Genomic DNA, 10,272 nt, shown 5'->3' with positions numbered 1-10,272 from the left:
GTGTGATATTTGTTCAGCCTAAGTTATTAATTGCCCACTCAGGGGAGTAAAGACCATTTACCAGCCTTCCCAATCGAGACTGCATCAGGGTAAAACTTGAAAGACAGTCAGGTCCGTACTTACACTCTCCAGCTCAAACCCCGCATAAAGAGAGGGGTGTTAAATTCTATCCGTCATGTACAAAATCCAGCACCTACGTGATTGCCTGCAAAAATGCCATCCATCACTGCCCACAACAGAAGAGTGAACCTGGCAGAAACGCAGAATTGCTACAACGCAGAAGGAAGACATTCAGCCCATCATACTTGCCAAGCTCTCTGAACACTCTAATTTAAGGCCAATCTTCTACCTTTTTCCAAAAACCCTGCATGTATTTTTTTTTCTGTTTAAGTAACCATCCCTCTTGCGTGCCTTCGCTGAATCTGCCACCACCACATTTCCGGGCAGTGGATTCCAGGCCCAGATCACTCACTGGCTGAATAAAGTATTTTTTCTCACTGCCCATTTGCTTCTTTTGTTAGCATCTTTGAAACTGTGCCCTCTGGTTCCAGATTCATTTTAGGAGTGGGAACATTTTATTCCTAGATAACAAGGTGTAGAACTGGATGAAGAGCTTTCTGAACTTTCTTCAGAAAAATGAAGAAGGGTCTAGGCCTGAAATGTCAGCCTTCCTGCCCCTCTGATGCAGCTGGGCCTGCTGCATTCATCCAGCTCAGCACCTTGTTATCTCAGATTCCCCAGCATCTGCAGTTCCTACTATCTCTGAAGCATTTTATTCCTATCTGCTTTCTCCTGAGCACTCATGGTTTTGGAAAGTTTCTATCAAGTTTCCAAGGAAAACAGTCCCAGTACCTTGAAAAAATCCTCATAACTGAGTTTCTCATCCCTGAGAATCATTCTCATAAATGGAGGCGTTGTGACAACATCACTGGACTAGTAATCCGGAGATTCAGGTAATCAGAATCAACTTTCACCATGACGCATGTTTGAATCCGATTTCAATTTAAAAACAACACCCCGGAATGAAAGTCTAATGGCGCCCATGAAATGGACCAACGACTGTGCTGTACATTTCTATGACTCTATGTCTCATAACAGGTCGCAGTACATTGGAGTTTTGTGTCATCTGCACAGTACAATGTTGTCCCCTGCACACCCAAGCCTAGATCATTTATGTCCGTATCAGGAAAGCAAGGGTCTCAATACCAGCCTCAGGGGAACTCCACAACAAACATCCTCTCAATCAGAAAAACACCCATCACACTCTCTTTCTTGTGATCAGAGATAATGGGAACTGCAGATGCTGGAGAATCCAGGATAACAAAGTGTGTAGCTGGATGAACACAGCAGGCTGAGCAGCATCTCAGGAGCACAGCAGCTGACGTCAGCTTTGGTGCTCCTGAGATGCTGCTTGGCCTGCTGTGTTCATCCACCTACACACTTTGTTATATTACACTCTCTTTCTTATCCCTCAGACAATTTTGGATCCATTTTGCTGCTGTCCCTTTCATTCTGAGATTTTCTTCAAAAATTGTACAAAATGCTTTTGGATAGCCCATGCACAGCACAACAGCATCTTTGTCCTTTTCAACCTTCTCTGTTACCTGCGACTATCTCAAGCATCCAAATGATGTGGGCAAGTGGCTACTGACGTTATTGGATCTTAAGACACGGAAAATAACTCATTGATAATGTGGTATCCCAAATTAGAACCATCAGAGATTTACATGTCGGTGATAATTTACGCACGTGAGAGGGGTGCAGACACTTAGAGCCATTCAGCCGCTAGGTGAAAACATTTCCGAGTTAATTGTCACCCTGCGCAGAGTGCACATACAAATCTTGATGACAAGCATGACCCCAAGTCAGACAGCATCATTAGCATTGCTTCCAGATTAAAAATAACCCAGGGAGAACAAGACACTGCCTTTCAGACAGGTGTGGAGATAATTCCCAAATAACTAGCTTGATCCCAGACCATAGATGGGATGTACAATTATGGATTGACCAGATAAGGAACCAGCCAGGGTGCTCAATGATAACTGGTTAACATGGCGGGGAAGGGAGTGAAAAAATAACGAGACGTGCTAATCGGAATTGAGCTGTATTTGTGTGTTAAGTATAATTGAAGGGGCGTAAGAAGTGGGAGAGGGCTGTGGTGGCGGGTGGAATGATTGATGGAAGCCGCATTTGCTTCTTGTCCAAGTTTAATTCACTTCCGGAGACGCCGGTATTATTTTCAAATTGGCGCTATTTGCAGCGTAAAATTGCAACCGCCAAATGTTATGCTGACTCCTGAGACAGCAGGTTGGCAACCCCCAGTGAAAAGGGACCAGGTACCAACGCTGCATCACCTTGCAGTTCTTAATCCAGGATGATAGAGAGTTTGGAACAGTCCCGGCCAAGTTGAAGTTACAGCATCCATTTCCATCAGTTAATATTGTGACGAGCATAATGTTTAAATGTGCAGTTTCACCTGTTCAATTCTTGTCCATCGACCAGTAAATACAGATATTGCAATGGTGGGAAGGATTAGCGGGATGTTAGAAAGCAAAGCGGTGTTATTTTCAGAAAATGGTGACAAACCAGAGATTTTAAAAGGATTAGTTCCACCCCTTTCCCACCTCCCACCCACCCCCCCCCCACCCACCCCCCCGCCCGCCACAACACGCACTCTTTGGTAGGGGTTTCCTTTAAGAGCGCTTCCAGAAATAAACCTGCCTTGGCCCAGGATCTGTCCTATTTGGTATGAGAGGGATGTGATCATTTGGCTCCTGTACAATCTTCCTCCGCCATGCGGCAGGGTAGGAGCATTGAAAGCAGATCTCAGCTCTTGTGGAGAGGGAGAGAGAGAGCGTGAGGCAGCAGCTGCGAAACGCGATGGGAGTGAGGACGGACTGAAGAACCATGGCATCGCCGCTGTGTACTTAGTGCAGCCACCAGGCTCTCGGGGGAGGACAGCAAGGAGGATTTTGTGTTGTCCTTTTTATTTGCAATAATCCGGGGTGGGGAAGGGGAGAGAGAGCTGAGATAATGGGAACTGCAGATGCTGGAGAATTCCAAGATAATAAAATGTGAGGCTGGATGAACACAGCAGGCCAAGCAGCATCTCAGGAGCACAAAAGCTGACGTTTCGGGCCTAGACCCTTCATCAGAGAGGGGGATGGGGAGAGGGAACTGGAATAAACAGGGAGAGAGGGGGAGGCGGACCGAAGATGGAGAGTAAAGAAGATAGGTGGGGAGGAGAGTATAGGTGGGGAGGTAGGGAGGGGATAGGTCAGTCCAGGGAAGACGGACAGGTCAAGGAGGTGGGATGAGGTTTAGGAGGTCGATGGAGGCGCGGCTTGTCGGGGGGAGGAAGGGATGGGTGAGAGGAAGAACCGGTTAGGGAGGCAGAGACAGGTTGGACTGGTTTTGGGAATGCAGTGGGTGGAGGGGAAGAGCTGGGCTGGTTGTGTGGTGCAGTGGGGGGAGGGGACGAACTGGGCTGGTTTAGGGATGCTAAATCTCCCCTTCCCCCACCGCATCCCTAAACCAGCCCAGTTCGTCCCCTCCCCCCACTGCACCACACAACCAGCCCAGCTCTTCCCCTCCACCCACTGCATCCCAAAACCAGTCCAACCTGTCTCTGCCTCCCTAACCTGTTCTTCCTCTCAGCCATCCCTTCCTCCCACCCCAAGCCGCACCCCCAGCTACCTACTAACCTCATCCCACTTCCTTGACCTGTCCGTCTTCCCTGGACTGACCTATACTCTCCTCTCCACCTTCGGTCCGCCTCCCCCTCTCTCCCTATTTATTCCAGTTCCCTCTCCCCGTCCCCCTCTCTGATGAAGGGTCTAGGCCCGAAACGTCAGCTTTTGTGCTCCTGAGATGCTGCTTGGCCTGCTGTGCTCATCCAGCCTCACATTTTATTATTTTAGGAGAGAGAGCTGTTTTGGTTTGTGATACAAGAGACGAGGCTGTCTGTGCCTTTCACCCATCGGCAGCTCTCCTCCTGTCCCTGCCTCTATGCACACACTCTGCCAGGCATAGTCTTCCTCCCTCTGTGTGTGTCTCTCTCTCGCTTCAGCTCCTAAAACCTAAGATGCATCGGATATAAAAACACGCACATAAACACACACACACACACACATCAACAAGCCATGGAGAAAGATCAGGAATTACTGCAAGCTGTCAAAACCGAAGATGTAGCTGCAATGCAGAAGCTGTTGCAAAGGCCGAAACAAGGCAAAGCGAGTGAGTACCCTTTACACACCGTTCCATTGGCTGATGTGAATGTGCCTGCGTTTTTTTGTGTGTGTGTGTGTTTTGCAAATGTCCTGTTATTGTGGAGTAGGAGGGGAGGGAGTTTGGTCTGTTGTTCAATATGGGCTCTCCTATCTTGACCGATGCTGTTAGTGACTCTTGATACAGTGCAATCGGTGGGAATGTAGCATTAGCCTGAATAGTGCGTTCTCTCTCCCTCAGACAGCTCCCCTGCATCCATTAGCTTCACAAGCCGGCGCTTTCTGCTCCTAACAGCGCAGATTGGACGTTGAGGATAGATAAGGTCAATACTGGGAATCCTAGATTCCCTATCAACCGGGCAAGAGATTGCAGATGGTTTGTAGCGAATCCACGGTTGAGATACAACGCACAGAATCAGTTCGTATAAGGGGAAAGGTGGTTCTGGAGGTTTGCACTGTTCTGTTTCGGCAAAAAAAGTGCCCGACCAGAGAATATCAGGCCAGTGACTAAGATGGTTAAACAGCTAATTCTAGTGGAAAGCTGTCAAGAAGGTAATAGCTCAGAGTCTCGCTTCTGAGGAAGTGCAAACTGGAGATCTTGTTTGACCCACTCTGTGCAGGTTGTTGCTGCTGTGTTGCAAAGAGAGCCTAGAGACGTGAGGGGGGACTTGGATGTGACAAATGCAGTGACTCCACACCCGGGCAGTGGTTTGGCAACATGATTCGGACCCCGTTAGCTTGCAGCCCTCTGACGCTGTTCCCTTACTGCCGGATGCTCACTGGCTCGCACGCCCCAAACAACCGGGACTATTTTAAATTTAATCCCTTGACTGATGGGCTGACAAGTGCCTGTTGATGACAAAGCAATAGATGCTGCAGATCTGGTCATTAGAAGCAGTTTTGCTGGGAGACGCTTTAATTGATAGATTTCAATTCTAAAATTAACCAGGATTAAACGGGGGAGACCTCGAGCTGGCTGATCTATGATGTAGTAATAACAGTATTTTCGGAAAGATTGTCTGAGACGCAGGAGTGATGTCTCTCCCAGCTATCCTGGCTGCAAGGAGGAGGAAAAGGCAACCCTTTCCGAACAAGGCACAGTGAGGATTTCTGAAACATTTATGTATCGCTTAACTGGAAACTTGATAATGTACGCCACAATGTGGGAGGGGGAATCTTATTCAGTTCTATATTTGCCTAAAGCTTCACTCCAGATATTTTGTTAAAAATAAAAGAATAATGGGATTTGAAGGGTACACTGTGAGTAAATCGTGGGAAAATGTTAATTTATTTTGATGTGACTTGCTCCTACATGAGTAAAACATATTGTGATTAAGGATGATGGAATAAACTAAAAGCATTATTTGCCAGGATGAGATTCTGTCATAGTCTGGAGATGCGCTGCTCTGCTATCCAGTTATGAAGAGCTGCTGTAGTTGTGTTCTACAAGACTCCAATTGTTGGATGCAGTGGAAGTCTTTCAGGAGAAGACACCATGTCCCTTTAAAAATAGTTTCTTACTGATTTATCATGTCACACACAGTACTTTGATTTGTAATTTTCTGGCTTATTCTCTGGTGTTGAGAACCTTTGTGGGTTGACTCTCCCTTTGACCTCATGATCCCTGTTGAGTTTAGATTTTGAATGCGTGGCCTGTGCATTTGTTGGATTTCTCTCTATTGGTTCTCTAAGTTCACTGACTGAATGCAACACTGTATCAATGTTTACCAATAATGATCATATCTGTGATGATGATGCTATTTTCCTTGGGACAGATAATGAAAATCTCCATGCTTCACAAAGTCTGTCTTCGTGTCTATTGGTGCTCCATAATTGGTGACCATGCCTTCAGCTGACAATGCCTTAAGCTCTGGAATTTCTTCCATAAACCTCACCACTCCTTTACCACCCCCCCCCCCGACCATGTTCTCCTTTACATTATTGGTTATAAAATACCAGAGCGGTTACCTGTGTTGATATCGCCAGTGTCACGTTTGATTAGATCATTCCTCCTATGAAATATTGTGAGACATTTTACTTTTACCAATGCAAGATGCATACATGCTGTTGTTATTAGACAATAAGTCGAGGTGGGAGGGTGCGGTATCATTGGGATTTAAATGGCTGGAGAGGCCTAACGCCAAATACCCAGCAGGTAGCTGTGTTGGGGCTGGGTTTGAGGGTGGGGTGGCAGATGGTGACTGTCTCTTCTAAATTAGCCCATGCTCCCATTAGAGGATCATATGTAATGCCTTGCTTATCACCAGTCTTCAAAATTCTGACAACACCCCAACTCCCCAACATATCCTCACTCGGGCCGACCAATTCTTCTCACTTGGTGAGCTGAATCTGGAACAATTGTCTAAGTCCCAAGTGCAATACCAGTAATGACCACGTCTTCTGGTGGTGCTGCTGGTACAGTGCTGGAATGCTGCCAATCTCTTACTGGCCTGAATCTCTCTGAGGCAGGACATCTTCATGTATAAGCGGAGCAATCAACCCATCAGATGGTTGCAGAGCTTGGCAGACTTCCCCACCTCTGTGCTTTTAGTCAAAGAGGTGGGGAACCCAGAGTCTTGTCATTCAGCCCTGAGGCAGTTGACCCTTACTTGCCTTCTGAAGTAGTATAGCAAATAGTTCATAAAAATGGGCAATAAAATGGTGACTTTGCCAGCATAATCCACATAATTAGAACTTTTCTTTATTAAATTGGGAACTCTGTGTGGTGTGTGCAATGCTAATGGAAGTACAGATCCTGGCTAAGCCCAGTGTTCTGTCTCCACCTCCCATGATAATACAAGGTACTGACTGATTGGTTTCTTGGCTGAGACTGTGGTCACTTAGTTGGCAGCCAAAAACACGAAGCAGTGTTTTTAGGAGAGGATGAGACAAAATATTTAGAGTGTCGAGAGGGTCCATAAAGTTTTGCAACTGAAGACATAAAAGCTGCTAGAGTTTAAAAATAACTTGGATCTGTATTTGAACTAACATTAATGTAGAGGGCCAAGAGCTGGAAAACAGGATTCAACTTGATAGTTTTAATTTGGCTGGCAAAGATGCGCTGGGCCAAATGCTCTCCTTCCATTGCTGCAAATTTCCACGATACTCCAAAATCATGTCAAAGATTTCTGAAGAAGGGTTTTGGCTTGAAACATCAGCCTTCCTGCTCCTCTGATGTTGCTTGGCCTGCTGTGTACATCCAGCTGTACACCTTGTTATCGCTATTGTAGAGCATCTATGTGTCCCACTATTATTTTACTATCGTGCCAGATGTGTAGTACATGATTTCTCTGCAAGTTGGTATGACAAATTAAAATGATGAGACATTTTTATTCTCTTAATGATAAAACTCAAAATTCCAACTGCACCTATGTCAACTCCTGTGCTGTAACATGTCTTTACAGATTGAAAGGTGCATTTTATTTCAGTTGGGATGATTCTTGGATTTCTGCCAGACTTCAGCAGTTTGAGGTTTGCTGTGACAATTCCATGCCTTTTGACCTTCAACACAATCACAATGAAAATGACGTGGAAATTACAATATGGATACTGTGTGTGTGTGTGTGTGTGTGTGTGTGTGTGTGTGTGTGTGTGTGAGAACCTTGTGATATTTGATTATAATCAGTGGCGTTACTTTGGAGAGGTTTTGGTCTCCCCTTTGAATATTGAAGTAGAATGTAAAGCTCTTCCAGAAGTTCGCTAATGACATAGAACATCAGTCTGATGAAAACCTACCTCTTCCCCTTGCTACTATCTACTTGTTATTGCAGTATCAGTTTCTGAGACATGCCTTAGAATCCATTAAAGACGTGAATAAAGGCAAACAGTTGCTACTCACTCTAACCAACGTTTTTGAATAAAGATTTTACCCTCTACATGGACATGAGTCTTAATCCCATGTGCCCACTCTGTTCCAGTGAATGCTTTATTCATCCTTACTTTGACCACTTGCTTAACCTATTCCTAAATATTGACTTGTCTGCCTGTTCAGTCATTAATTCTGGTTGCACGTTTTGAACTCTGTGTTTGATGCAGCAGTTGGAAACAAGGGCTTGTGCTGCTTTAGTTATACCATCAATAGAGACTTTAAATAGTCATTAAAGAAAGGAAGAACTGGCACTGAATAAATTACCTGGGGTTTTTTTGTATTCATTCTTAGAATGGAGCTGCTGCTGGCTGGCCAGTATTTATTGCCCACTCATAGCTGCCCTTGACAAGGTGTTGGTGAGCTGCCTTCTTGAACCATGGCTTGGAGGGCAACTTGCAGGTGGTGGTATTCCCACAAATTTGCTGCCCTTATCCTTCTAGATGGTAGTATTTATGAAAGTGTTGGTTTCTAAAGAGCCTTGGTGAATTTATGCAGGGGATTTTGTAGATGATGTGCACAGCTGCTACTTCCCATCACTGGTGGAGGGAATAAATTTTTCTCACTATTGCTTTGTTAACTGTAGCAGCTTGCTGTGCCTAAATTGACTGCTGCATTTCCTGACATTGCAATAGTGACTACACTTCCAAAATATGAATACTGCTGAGAAAAGGCATATATTGCTACAGTTTTTCAACTTGCACTTAACAGGACAATTCACATCAAATAGAATGTAAAAGGATCAACTATTATAGTAAATAAGAAGTGAGTCCTGGTGTTTTCCCTGTGGAAACACCTCAGAGTCCACTGTAATTGCTTTATTCATCTTTACTTCAACCATTTGCTGTACCTGTTGCTAAATATTGATGTGGTTCCACTTCCAAATGAATCAGCACTCTCTTTGTGTACAGCTTTTCCCTTCACTTCTTGCAAATTGCCCCAATAAGTGCAAGATGAAAAGGATAAACAAAATGTATTTTTTCAAGTTCTATATTACCAACTGATTACTGCCAAAATACTTCATTGGCAGTAAAGTGCTTTGTAATGTCCTGAGGTCATGAAAGGGAAGAAAGAGAAGGCTTTCTTTCTTAACATTGTGCATTTCACAGCTTTAGGATATCCCAAACAACTTCTGGCCAAGAGAATAGTTGAGAATTGGAGTCACTGTCGTAATGTGGAAACATGGCAGTCCATTTGTGCGCAGTGAGATCTCACAAACGGCAACATCACAGTGACCAGAAAACCCCTTCAGTAATATCAGTTCAGAGCTTAGTATTGACCAAAACACCAGGATAACTCTGCTTGACAACAGAGGCATTATATTACCTGAGAGGGAATACGAGTATTTAACAACTAGACACCTGAAGCCACAATTTCCAAGGGTAGAGTGTTGGTTCGAATGGTATCATCCAAAGGTCAGCACCTCCGACAATGGACCACTGGGTATGTTAGCCGAGATTTTCTTCTCAGGTCTATAGATCCTGACTTGAACAATGACATTCTGTCTTAACGGTTGGAGTGAAACCCACTGAGCTGCAGCTAATATCCAATGATTGATCTGTATAGTGAGTGAAAGGAAAATGGTGTAAACACCACACTGTGCAGCCTGCTCTCATTCACTCACTCGGAGCAAATTTTCAGAAACTTGCCAGTAGATTGCGAGTGCACCTTCTTATTAAGCTGCTGCTTGTAGCCGCTCCTGCCAGGAGACCTGCTGTCATGGTGTGCCAATTCTGTCTGTCTTATGCCACCCTCATACATCGGTTGTGGTTTGTTGGCAGCCATTCTGTGACCTGTTCCTGGGAAGATAGGGTTCTCCTGTGAGGAAAGGTTGGATCTGTACCAGTTGGAACTTAGAAGAATGAGAATTGATCCTATGGCAATATATAAAATCCTGAGGGGACCTGATACATTGTGTACAGGGAAAATGTTTCCTCTTGTGAGGGAATCTCAAAAAAGGGGGTACAATTTAAGAACAGGAGGTCTTCTTTCTATGATGGAGACGAGGAGGATTTCCATCAGAGGGGTATGGGTCTGTGGAATTCTCTTCCCCAAAAAGTAATGGCGGCTGTACCATTGACTTTATTCTAGGTTGAGTTAGATGGTTTTTTGATAGATGTGGGAGACGAGGGGTTGGGGAAAAGGGACAGAGGGGCTTGAGTCCACAAGCAGATCAGCCAC

At 45.0% G+C, this 10,272-nt stretch overlaps 1 protein-coding gene across 3 annotated transcripts in view; it reads left to right on the top strand.

Annotated features, from left to right (window-relative positions):
* The first annotated feature begins 3,624 nt into the window (after positions 1-3,624).
* LOC125449040 (zinc finger protein 239-like) overlaps positions 3,625-10,272 on the top strand; it is a 249,880-nt gene continuing 243,232 nt past the window's right edge. For all 3 annotated transcript variants that reach the window (XR_009443180.1, XM_059641898.1, XM_059641896.1), the window contains exon 1: positions 3,625-4,236. The gene's annotated coding sequence lies outside the window, so the exon portion shown is untranslated. The remainder of the gene's footprint in view (positions 4,237-10,272) is intronic.

This window comes from Stegostoma tigrinum, chromosome 43, assembly GCF_030684315.1.
Source record: "Stegostoma tigrinum isolate sSteTig4 chromosome 43, sSteTig4.hap1, whole genome shotgun sequence".
NCBI lineage: Eukaryota > Metazoa > Chordata > Chondrichthyes > Orectolobiformes > Stegostomatidae > Stegostoma > Stegostoma tigrinum.
This window is presented reverse-complemented; position numbering and strand designations above follow the sequence as displayed.